A 13,236-nucleotide genomic window follows, 5' to 3' on the forward strand; every position below is an offset into this window, starting at 1 on the left:
TGACAAGGGGCATACCGCAGAGGTCTGCGGAGCACATCATAGCATCGTAAATTCGAAGAGCTCAAGTCTGTGACTGGCCTGGCCGAATAGCTGTTTGATTGCTGGACCCCAGGTCAGGCGATGGTCAATAGTAAGTCCGAGATATCTGACCTGGGTCTTCCACCGGAGCTGTTTTGATTTTGATTGTGGGGGTTTAACGCGCCGACACAACGCAGGCGATGAGGCGCGACGTAGTGGAGGGCTCCGGATTAATTTGGAACACCTGGGGATCTTTAACGTGCGCCGAAATCTCGTACACACGGGCGTTTTTGCTTTTCGCCTCCCTCAGAAAAGCGGCTGCCACGGCCGGGAATCGAACCCGCGACCTCGTGCTCAGTAGCCAAACGCCTTAGCCACTGAGCCACCGCGGCGGATGAGACAAAAGTTTCGTCGCGCTCAGTTCTTTCACCTAGCAACTGAGGCTTCTTTTTTAGTGTGCCTGCGTTGAAAATTTCTCTTTCTATTACCGCAAAAAATATTAGCTGTGAGCCGTATACATCCAAATACCATGCCGTAGGGTTGGGGTGGAATATCATGGCTTCAGACTTCGTAGTCGAAAGCCGCAGTCCGATTGCCGGGATACATTCCGAAATTGCGTCCAGTGCTGTTTGCAGAGATTTCCTAATTTGGCCGCTCTGACTTTGATCCCCGGGTTGACAGTCCAATATTGTCAGCATAAATGGAGGAGATGCAGACACTGTGTTCTAGGCCAGTTGGTGTGTTTGGTAGGTCCGACCGAGCGAGGTTGAAGAGAGGCGGACTCAGCACTGCACCTTGGGGAACTTCGGCACTGACGCCTCTTGGACTGCTGAGGGCGTTGCCCGCACGAACTTGAGCTGGCGACCTGACAGCAAAGCCCTGATGTAGTTCAGCATTCATCGAATTCCATGAATGCAGTCCAGCGCAGCCTCGATGGTTGGGTGTGGGATGCTGTCAAAAGCAGACTCAATGTCCATCAAAACAAGAAATGCCATATCGTCGATGTGTTGGGCTTCTTGCAGTGAAGATACAACGTCAGCGATTATGTTGTCCGCACTGCAGTGGAGGTGACAAAATCCGGTCTGTTGCTCGGCAATAGAAGCAGGGGCGCTGCGGTTGCCGCTGTCAGCCGGTTGCGCAGCTAAAGAGAGCGGGGGGAACTTTTGTTCTTGCTTTCGTAGTGTGGCTGACGTGATAAGGGAAGCGCGCGGCCAGTTACTCAGAGTAGGCACTTCGCGCCGTACTTGTCACGCCAGCCACACTACGAAAGCAAGAGCGAAAGTTGCCCTCTCTCTCTTTAGCCGCGCAACCAGCCGACAGCGGCAACTGCAGCGCCCCTGCTTAGCCACGCGCCTGCTCCAGTCACGTTGCCGTGGCCTACAAAATATTGACAAATACTGTACAAATCTAGTGCAGCCCCACTTGGTATTCGATAATGGGGCACACTAAAAAAAACTGGCTCCAATCCCCGCTGTGAAGGTGGTTGGTTGGAAAGAAAAGCTCTAAATTACACCCACAACAATTGCCCATGCAACGTCACTTGAATTCACACACGTGGCTCTACAAAGAGCGAAACCAGAGATTCTGCCAGCCGTTACTTGAAATTCGCGGGGGCGGCGTCCCAAACGCAGGAGCGTAGGCAATGGCCGCGCTAGAGCGGCCAGCGATGCCGCCGCTGTAACCCGGCCGTGAGTCGGAAGTGAGAGAAAACGGAGAGGAGCGTCTTCCGAAGGGTGAGACAGCTAAACCTAGCCATCCAGATGTGATAGCTTGGAGCTATACCACCGCGCGACACAAGCGCACATACCGAAACAATTCGGCGTGGGAACTTAGTGATTCCCATTTATACCGATTCAAACTAGTCAGTTTAGTAAGTTTGATAATTGCGAGAAAGCTGAGGGAACTTTTATAATCGCTATTGATCAGAACCGGTTGCTCCTTTCACCTTTCGTAATACTTGTTAAAACACAGCCGAATTGGTATTCACCAATTTAGAAAACAGTGTCACATTCGTGCCAAGCAGTGCGCGAAAGGTAGCGTTTCTCTAGAGGCCAGATGTCTGCATGTGGACTATACATTTTGTTTTCCCGCACTGCAAACCAATCCTTGACGTATCTTGCGACCACTTAATTCCGTCGGGTCCGGGTTACGCAGGAGGTGCTCTCGAACAAGTTAATCAAGCCGTGCGAAGGAAGCACGCAATCGACGCGAAGCACGCCAGAACAGGCCGAAAACTACCGTCGCTAAACCAGACGACAAAACCGTCCCTCCTACGCGCGCGCCGGTGCGAGCAGGAACCTGCGCGCGGGGAACGCTGGGTAATAGCGCCCTATCGACGCGCCATCTACACTGTGCTCCGGGAGTAAAAACCGCCCTCCCTCTTCCCATCCGCCTTTAGAGTCTCTTGTCCCGCACGCCACGAAGGAATCGTTTGCTGGTAAAGGTAAAAAGCTTTGCTTTCAAACACGTGTTTAAGAACATGTGTGACGGACACGACGGGGTCTGTCAGGTCGATCTTCGTTGTCAACGGAAAAAATATCATCGCACCCCTCCTCATTCCGTCACTCTTTCCCGTGTCAAGAGAGAATGGTGAGCCAGCATTGTCTACGACTTCCACTCGGTAGCTCCTCCTTCAGTAAGTCAGGAGCTGGTGGTAGGGCGTTTATTGTTCAGACAGTGGTAGTTCGTGCAGTTCCTACAATCTCCAGAAGAGAGGAAGTATCACGCTAGTGAGGACCGGGATGACAATCTCTGTGATGCGCAGATTTAATTTCTGTGATTGCCCAATGAAATGGTTATCAGCTTCGCTGGACAATCATTTAATCAGCGATCAATTTGCGCCTTTAATGTTTGGTCTTACGAGAGAGACGAGGCGTATACGCTTGAAACATTTTTAAGATAGCCTTGCATAGGAGCAACCTTCTATTTAAACGACTATATTATTCAAAATTGCGGTATATGATTACCATAAACGTAATCCACTGCACCCCATGGCACACAGCCCCCACCTTCTCGGGGCTCAATGCAGCTTGACATAAAAGAAGAACACATACACTGTTTATGCGCATCAAAAGCAAGTTTTCCTTGTCCCCTAAGCATTTACTTCTCTTCCGGCTCCCTCTTTGCCTTTGTCGCTATCACCGCAAACTCATGCCCGAGGAAGAGCTTAGTTACATTCCTCGGCCGCAGCGACTGTAAAGCGCATGCTGCGGACAGGCGGGGACGACATAGCAAAAAAAAAAAAAAAAGAAAGAAAGAAAGCTTAGGGAGCTTATTCCGCGTGCGTGTGTGTGCGAAAGCCCCCCTTAGAATCGGCGCCTCCCACGACAACACAAGCGGGCAGCCTCAGCGGCGCGCCTAAAGACTGATTTCCCCGAGGACGGCCCAAGAATCGCGCGAGGCCATGGCGCAAGTTGCGCGCTTCATTCATTGTGCGCGCTTATACAGGCTTCGCAGAGTAGTGTCGCGGAGCGGCGCGTTTCGCCAAATCCATTCAGGCTCAGGGGCCTCTCCTTCGTCGTGCTCAAGACGCACACCAGCGGTCTCTAATCAAAGGCGACGTGGGTAGGCAAGCAAGACTTATCCGCATAATATATACGCTCCGGGGACCTCGCGATGATGTCGCAGCTTTCAGGTGGCACGCCGAAGACCGTTGAAAACAGAAATAAAATTCATCTTCGCGACGAGAAAAGAAACCATATTTGGGTTACATTGAAGCTCTCGTAGCTGCGAATTTTTCCTTCAAAGTTAATTTTTTACGTCGGCTTCTGTAGTTGGGCTTACCTTCGGGGAATACATAAATAAAAAGACGGATAAATGCGCCCCTACTTTTTCGGAAGCCTCGACGATCCGTTAGCCTCCTAGAAAAGCGCAAGACTGAGGACGTATTTCTGACAACGTACCAAGCCATGCCAGCGCGCGTTCTATATGGCCACTTTATGGGCAGCTGTATAGCCATTAGTAAGGGTGCACAGGTCATTAAATTTTTTTAAAGCGAAGCTTTCAGCCTCTCAGTGATGTCGTCTGTAATCCACCCAAAACGCACAGCAGGAAACCCAACTTTCTCTCATGATGATCATTATCGTGGGTGAAGGGAAAACAAAAAACAAAAACAAATCGCTTCCCGGAATCGAACCTGCGTACCCCGCGTTATGATGCTGGCGTCTATCCGCGCGCGTCATTCCGGCATTGTCGAAGCAGCTTGGATTTTGACAAGTGTGCATGGACGTGCGGCATTAGACAGAAAACGCACGCCTCAATCTAATGACGACGATGGTTGAATGATAGGGAAAGCCAAGGAATGCCCGTATCAGTAAAGCACTAGGGCACATAATCGCAGGGCAGTAAACAGTCCCGATAACGAATACCTTAGGCTACGTTCAGACTACCGACGTAACAGCCATATCGGGCGCTATGGACGTAAAAGGCGGCGTTTCACGCAGTTCGGTTGGTTGAGACGTGAAATGAGGTCATTAATTAAAGATATTACGACAGTTGCGACAACAGACCGAACCCGGCCTTATGTGTATGGTAAGGGAATGTGATACGGGTCCGCTTGCTTCTAGGTTGGTTCGATTGGTATTGGACTTGATTTTGGGAAGTTTCGCGTTCGCCCCTTCGTCGTCGTTTCGACAGAGCGGTAGTTGATTTTTGCATAGATCGTTTATGCCCTGGCGCAAAACATCTCGCAAAATATCTGCTCTGCGGCACCCCGCTTCACGCCTTTCTTTCTTTCTTTTAACTGTTAACTCCACTCTACCCATTTTTCCTCCCACTCCCCTTGTCCACTAAACTAGCCAATTATAGTTCACATCTTGGTTAACTTACATTTTTGTTTCTTTTCATTCTCTTCCAGGCTTCTTATATACCCAAGGGACCTCTTGCCCACTACCACTTAAAAAAAAAAAACGTCTAGATTCTGTTCATTTTCTCCCCTCGAAAAAGTCTCCCGTAATGAGCGTACAGCCAGGTACAAGCCAAAAGCTGTCTTTTATTTTGCTCTCGTATTTTTTGTATTTTTCAACTGCGAGCTGAGAAAAGTACGTCCTCCGCCAGGCACGAATAAAAAAAAATAAAGCGAACAGATTTTCTTTTTTCTATTTTGCAGCTGCTATTCGAACAGAGATTATTTAAATCCCGAGCACAGAAGGAGCCGACGGGCAGCTTCTGCGCTGTTGCCGGGCAGCCGTCTGCCGAAGCAAGTTTGCGTGCCGGCAGTACGCGAAGCAGACCGTCCGCGTCGCACCCAGACGAGAGCCGCTTTGTGATGCTGATTGGCCCTTAGAATGGTGCTTCCCGTGAACGCGACTCTGTTCGGGTCTTGGCCGGCTGACTAAAATGTGCGGAAAGAATCGGTCTTTGGAGGGAGCGCATAATAAATTTCCTTAACTATACGGTCGGTGCCACCGCATAATAGGGCGCTTAATCGAAGGATCGGGAGTACAATATTTGCAGGGCTTTACAACCAATCCATTAACATTCCAACTTCCTTACTAGTTAAGGGAGCATATTAAGTTTACCTTACCAGTGATACATTCTTATGCAACCTAAACTTGACCCCAGATACCACCCAAATTCGATCTTATTTTAACAACAATTGGGAATGCGTACAGTCGCCGCATTATTTATTTCGTTGCAGGCAAACTGGGGGATAACATAGCGTAAATATAACTAGTACCAAATAACCCAAATTTTTTTTTTAAAGTCTTCTCTAAACACCCATAGCACGATAGCACAATATTTTTCTGTACGTCACACTGTATGCAATCGTTCTAACAACTTTTCTCTTTGAATTGCTTTTTTTGTAGTTGCTACGTTATCGACTCCTCAACCGCCATATCGGCTAATGATCCAGACGACTCATCACCTACTTCGTGGTTCTATATTTTATATAAAATAGAACATTTCGGATTCTGATATTCGTGAGTGAAACTTTGTTGGCACACCCACACCGACGCCGTTATCCCCTGAACTACGGTAACAGAATCTTTTTAACTACAGAGCTGTTTAGGCCGACTCAAATCTGTCCCGCCTCGCGTGCCTCGCGCGTGCGCGTGCCTCGCGGCGACCGGCCGGCCGGTCTACTGGTACTTCAGCTCATCGGGCGCGCGGGCCCTGCCACCCCACACGCGCCCGAACGTATTCTCCTCTTCATTCGTCAATGCATCCACGTCCCTCCCGTCCCCAAGCATATGCACGCCTTTTACAACCGAGGCCTCCGCAACGCCAGCGTCCGATTCCTCGACAAACGCTACTGCACGGATCCCTCCACCCGCCACACCCCCACCATCGCAGTCCTCACCAACGAGGTCCTCCTCCCCATCGCGGCCTCCTACCGCCCCATCCCCACGCTCACCGCCGAGGCCCTCGCCATCACCCACGCTGAACTGACCCATTGCCACCAACCCTACCTGACCATCATTACCCACTCGCCAGACGCCTGCCTCCTCTGCCAAGCCGACCTCGCCACGCCAGCATCCATTCACCTCCTTCAACGCCTTCCTGAAGACAATGACATCTCCATCGTCTGGACCCCCGGCCACTCCGGCCTGGAAAGGAATGAAAGGTCCATCGCCGCAGTCCGCGCATTCATTACCCAGGAACTTCCCTCGTCTCACCTCGACTAAGCAACTCCCCCACCCCCCGACCAAGCAGCCCTGACACCTCTCGACCCCACGTACAACTCCATCCTCTCCCACCACACTAACTCCCGACGGCGATGCCCCCCCCCCCCCTCCTTCACCGTCCAACAAGCCTACATCCCCAGCCGACTAAAGACCGAAACCTACTACAACCACATCATCCTATCCCACATTTCCCCTTCTCTCTTCCAACTCGACTGCCCACATTGTCACATCCCTCTCAACACCTACCACCTCGTCACCTCCTCCCTCAACACCCACATCCCCACCCCTCCCCTTCCCTTGACCACTGGAAGTCAGAGCTGACCAGCTCCGCACCGGAGCGCCAGGTCACCCTAGTGCAGCGCGCCCTGGAGGCAGCCCGGACAAGAGGCCTCCTAGACTTAGGAGGCTAACCATACCCTTCTACCCTTCCCTTTGAGCTCAATAAACGTTTTACCATCCATTCCTCCGTGTGAGCGCGTGCCACGCGGCGACCGCCCGGCGTCGTCTGTGCTTGCGCGTGGGCTTACCCCACATGAGGAGCTCCCGCCTTCGTCGTCGCCGCCGTGTAGCAACCGGCGCGCCACGGGTCCGCCGTGCCGAAGACGAAGACGACGAATCTGACAAGTCATGGCCTCCGAGATTACACCGCGCGTTTTGCTCCGGCCTCCCCATTCGCTGCGCACCCCAGCCAAATGTTGTAAGCGCGGTGGTTCCTCCAGGCTCCTGCAGGCGGCAGTGCGCACATATGCGCACCTATGCAACTCACGGAAAAGTGAATTGGACAGCAGCAGACGTTAGTAAAAGAAGGTTAGAATGTTGGTTGGAAAAGAGACCTGGTAAGACATACCAACAAGGAAGTCAGACTAGCACAAAAATTACATAACGTTTTTTTTCTTTTTTGGCGAGGTATTATACAGTGGCGTTACGACTAAGGTAGCTATGCAGCGCCACCGCGTTACAAGGGGGAAGCCACCAAGTATCATCACCATCATCATGCATCGAATGGATCGTTCAGCGCGTGGGGCCGCCGTGTAGGCGGTGTTTCACGGCATATCAATGTCGCCGTTTTTCTCGTCTTGGCACGAGCGTATTTGAGAGTTTACTTGCCGCATTTCTGTCCAGCTCCTGCCGAAGCAGCTGACACAGAACACGTCTTTTATGGATGCGTCCTTAATTGCAATAGGCGAGAACTCAACACCTTTGAGGCACAGGCCTCCACTCTTGCGGATCCCCCTATCTTCATCGGTGCATAAGACCCCACCACCGTTCCCTTGCGTTCTTTTGCGAAGTGTGAACCAACATATCAGGGTGTCGAACCGGAACCGAATCGAACCGAAAACCGGAACCAAACCGGTATTTTTGCCGGAACTGAACCCGAACCCGAACCATTATTTTTGCGCCGGCTGAACCCGAACCGGAACTGAACCGAAAAAAGAAATAACGGTTTCCGGTTCTCGACAAAACGGTTCGACCATCCCGTTATTGATAACGGGTGGTAATTGTCATTAGGGGCTTCTTTCTTTCACGCGCCATTAACTTCGCAATCTCTCGTTCACTTTTACGCTTTCAATGAATCAAAACGCTCCGAACGCGCTCATCACGGTCACAACATGGTGACAAATAATCGATTGATTGATTGATTGATTGATTGATTGATTGATTGATTGATTGATTGATTGATTGATTGATTGATTGATTGATTGATTGATTGATTGATTGATTGATTGATTGATTGATTGATGGTGAGGTTTGCTAATGCGCCCACGCAACGCAGGCGATGAGGTGCACCGCAGTGGAGGGCTCAGGATTAATTTTGACCACCTTGGGATTTTTAGCGTGCGCCGAAATCTCGAACACACGGGCGTTTTCGCTTTTCGCCTCCATCAGAAAAGCGGCCGCCGTAGCCGGAAAGCGAACCAGCGTCCTTCGGCTCAGCAGCACAACGCCATAGCCACAACATGGTGAAACGACTACACACCAGTATAGCAATTAAGGCCCCTAATTGCAATCGTATGTTGCTGATAGTCGAGCAAGCAGGGTGCAAGGCTGAGAAGAAGAAATGTCAAACTCTTGGCAGCGTGCGCGATGTTTGAAGCACCGAATTCGCCCTTCCCGTGGTCGCCGGTGCGCCTGTCACCACGCCCCAACAAGGTTCTTTTAAAGGCTCAATAAAACGTTTGTCGTTCTCTCACTCTCCCTCATTGGGACGGTGCGAGTGCAATCAGTTCACGAGATTGTTGCAATGTGTACCATCCAAGGTTCAAGCCCTACATTTTCCTATGCCTATTTGCAGCAGCTAAAGAGTGTTGAAATTTTGGCTTTTAGGTACATACATAATCACAAGAATTAAAACAGCGCCACAAACGGGACGCAGGAAGAAAGGGACGCACATATGTTTGTTATTGGTTCGAGACATCGGCTTATACAAGCGAGGCGAACCTCACGAAACGAGAAAGAGGGGAAAATAGGGCGAAGGGTCCGGAGAAATAAGATTCTTAAACGTACTACACGGGGATAAAAGAGGATTGATTTATTATGAGGTTTAACGCACCGACGCTGCACAGGTGATGAGGCACGCCGCAGTGGAGGGCTCCGGATGAATTTCGACCACCCTGGGATCTTTAGCGTGCGCCAAAATCTCGAACACATGGGCGTTTTCGCATTTCGCCTCCATCAGAAAAGCGGCCGCCGCGGCCGGGAATCAAAACCGCGTTTTTGGGCTTAGCAGCCCGACGTCTTAGCCACTGAGCCACCGCGGCGGCTGAGGTAAGCGAAGATACCTGTCTATTCGAAATTCCAGAGACTGTGTTCTTTCGAATTTACAGGTGCGCCCAGCGTTGGGCAGGGCACGTTTGGTTTCGCTGATTTACATTAGCGTGTTTGGTAGTCTCTTGTACAGTGTACAGCTGCTCTTCACAGGCGAACAAAACGCCATGTTGTGTGCACGGCCGTGTGTTTGCGCGCTTTACGTGGAAGTTTTCTTTTTTGATTGTTTTGCAATAGGGATGCAGGGAGCATTCGCTCTTGATTGTCGCAGTAAGCCCGATAACGAAGGGGCCGCAGCCCGTGGTGGGCGATATTTTTTCCCCGCGTCTTCTTACATGCTTGGCCAAGGATCCTAAATGGACCATGAAAACGAAGCCCTACCTTGCCTTATTTTAAATACCTGCCTTTGGTGACTCGTTAAGGACGTTGTTTTCATAGGAAGTGGCGAGAAACACCGAAAAAACTTTTAAATTATCTGCCACCCAGCATAAGCAGGGGCGTAACAATGAAGTAATTTAAGCAAATGGGCTAATTGATTATTAGCATCCAAGCATTACAATAAAACGAAGCAAGGGTCACCAATAAGTAACACACCCATGTCTCTTGGTGGTGGCTTTGTGTAGTTTCTAGGACGACAGTAGGGGTGGTGAAAAAGAGGCTCGTACATTTTCTGTTACACCTGGCCTAGATTCTCAAATTTGACAGTAGTATTGCAGCTCATTTTAAAAACCACTAGTTCGAGTGAACAAAAAATACTTCAGTTTTATGATGATTTTAAAGTATACAAAACTGAGTTTTCGCACCTTGCTAATAATTCAGTTCTGAACCAGTTCGCGAACCGGTTCAACGCCCCGAACCGCTTCGCGAACCGGTTCGCGGACCGAATTAGTCGAACCGGAACTGAACCGGAACAAAATAAATTTACCCGAACCCAAACCGTAACCGAACCCGTATGTTTTCGGTTCGACACACTGCAACATATACGTTTTATGCCATCAGGCATAAAATCGCCTTCTGAAAAAAGCAGCCTGAAGAGGATTTTCAGGGGCGACAGCCTTCCCGCCCGTGTTAAGGTGGGTCATTTCCGTCAGCCTGTCCGACCTTATGCGCGGAAACCCCTCCACTGCTACAAGTGCATGAAGATTGGCCATGTCGCTGCAGTCTGCGGCAGCGCCACTGTATGTCCCAAATGTGCTGGGCCCCATAACGCTATCGACTGCAGTGAAGATACCCTGAAGTGCGCCAACTGTGAGGGACCTCACGATGCCTCATCGAAGAAGTGTCCACGTATGAAGAGCGAGGTCGCTGTCTTGAAGCAGAGGGTGAGGGACCACTCCACGCACAAGGAGGCTGCCGCGATGGTACGACAGCGGTGGCGTCACCGGTCGCGACGCGGGATGTCTTCAAAGAAGGCTGTCCGTTCTCTAAAGAACGCCTCAACGCAAGCGGCTCCGCCACTAGTGAAACTACTTCCACCACCGCTACCCTCGCGGCCGCCGCCACCTCCGCCGCCTCCGCCTCCTTCGGCCCCGCAGGATTCGCCGAGGTGTCGCAACGAGGTACAACAAACCTCGCCGGTTGACACCTGGTCCCCACTGTCACCGATTGTACCTCCGTCTGAGCACCAACGCTCAGTGCTGAAGAGAGTCACAAGATCTCCCGCCCCGGCTACGTCTTCAGATCGGCAAGTCGTCGCGGTCCTGAGGTCCCTCGTGAATGTCATTCGCACATTGCTCACCAGTCTCGATACACCATCTGCGTTGAGTGCTCTTCAGATACTGGAGGCCCTGGATCCAGTGCTTGCAAGCTTCGGATAAGCAAGGGCCATGGCGGACGTACGTTCTTCATTTAGTGCGGATGTCAAAGCGGCTTCCACTTTTCAGTGGAATGTCAGATAGCTAATGTCCCGTAACCGATGGTTTGAGATCTGTGACGGCATTAAAGGCACCCTAGGCATCAAACGCACTTGGTCCCTACTAAGGTACCTTCTGGATTCTACGGGCTCTAAGACGGGACAACGCAACCGCCTCACAGTTCTATTACAGAAATTCTCGGGGGATAACGAACACCTCCTGCGCACATTGAGCACGCATTACATCCCCACTGGTCCTTCGATTCCACTCGCGTCATACCGCGGCTCACCTAACGAAACACTGGATGCACCCATCACGGAAGCAGAAGTGAGAAGCGCTCTCCTACTGATTCGGCCAGGATCCGCACCTGGTGCAGATGGCGTGACGAACAAACTTCTCCGTAACCTAGACGAACCATCTATTACCGCCCTAACTGCTTACTTTAATTATTACTGGGCTCAAGGCACCCTTCCCCCCGCATGGAAGCATGCCTCCATAACATTAATTCCTAAGCCAGGTAAACCTCTTACCATAGAACACCTTCGCCCCATATTTCTTACTTCGTGTATGGGCAAAGTACTAGAACATGTAATCCGTAAGAGACTAACCACGCACATCACGAGCACGGAGGCCTTTCCCCCTACAGTTCTGGAGTTTAGACCTAAACTGTGCACCCAAGATGTGCTCCTCCAGCTACATCAAGATATAATTTCCCAACCACCTAAACACGACGCAGCCGCGATCCTTGCACTCGATTTGACGAAAGATTTCGATAGAATCTCCCATACTGCCATCCTCAGAGGCCTAGTCTATCCACCCGGGAGAGCGCATCTATAACTACGTGCGTGATTTTCTCACTGCACGCACCGCCGTACTCCAGGTAGGCGAGCTCCGTTCTGATTGTATCCACCTTCCTTCCATAAAAACACCCCAAGGTTCTGTATTGTCCCCGCTTCTGTTCAATTTAGCAATACTGAACATCCCCAAAAAGCTAGATTCGGTACCTGGCCTCAGATACAGTCTGTATGCCGACGACATCACGATGTGGGTACCTGGAGGTTGCGATGCTCAGATAGAAGCCATCCTTCAATGGGGTGCCCATATTGTGGAGACAGAGGCGCAGCTAGTTGGGTTATCCTGTTCTCCAGAAACATCTGCTCTGCTCATTCTGCCTGCCCGGTCTTGCCGTGATTCACCGAAAATACAAGTTTCCCTCGGCAACCGGATCATCCCAGAGGTGCAAACCCTAAAGGTGCTAGGCCTTGTTATACAACGCAATCGAGCAAACGGTCAATTCCTTTCCCTGCTTAGCACTCAAGTAAATCAAACGATTGGCCTAATTCGTCGAATCGCTAGCCGGCACCACGGGCTCAAGGAGAGAGAACGAATCCGTCTAGTTCAGGCTTTTATCATCAGTCGGATCACGTACTCTCTCCCATACCTTAAAGGGGTACTGACAATAAATTTTGAAGGCGAGATAACTTCGGAGATAGATTGGTGTGAACAGATATACGTCATCTGCATAAGATCAGCGGCGAATACAGCCTAGAACATATTTAAAATCAATTTTAAAGTGTGCGAAACGCAACCGAGCAGCCAGCAGAGGACCACGCGCAATCGACATCCCGAGGATATTTTGTAAATAAACTACATCAAACACGTCACGGGTTTGTGTTTGCCGCTTCCTCACTTCCGGCGTTTTCCGCCGGCTCGCCCGGCTCGCCGCTCCAATCGGAGGGCCGGAGGGCGGAGCTTCTGCTCTCGAGAACGAACGACCCGATCGTTGGCGGCGGAGGCGCCGTGATTTCGTGATTTTCGTCAGCTCATCGGGCAGCTGGCCGCGACCAAAGTTCTACAGCGATTCCAGGCACTCTGTTTCTATTACGTTTTATTTACATTGGACGAAACGCGCCGGAGACAAGAAAAGCCCACTGAGCGAGCCGCAAGGTCGCTGTGCAGGCGGCGGCAACGGC

At 50.9% G+C, this 13,236-nt stretch overlaps 1 non-coding gene across 1 annotated transcript; it reads right to left on the minus strand.

Moving 5' to 3' along the window:
* Positions 1 to 337: 337 nt before the first annotated feature.
* Trnas-acu (transfer RNA serine (anticodon ACU)) lies at positions 338 to 410 on the minus strand. The gene has a single exon. It is a non-coding gene; the product is annotated as a tRNA-Ser (tRNA).
* Positions 411 to 13,236: the final 12,826 nt, after the last annotated feature.

The sequence above is a fragment of the Haemaphysalis longicornis genome, unplaced genomic scaffold (assembly GCF_048455015.1).
Source record: "Haemaphysalis longicornis isolate Haplotype H1 unplaced genomic scaffold, Haemaphysalis longicornis Haplotype H1 scaffold_1, whole genome shotgun sequence".
NCBI classification, from domain to species: Eukaryota; Metazoa; Arthropoda; class Arachnida; order Ixodida; family Ixodidae; genus Haemaphysalis; species Haemaphysalis longicornis.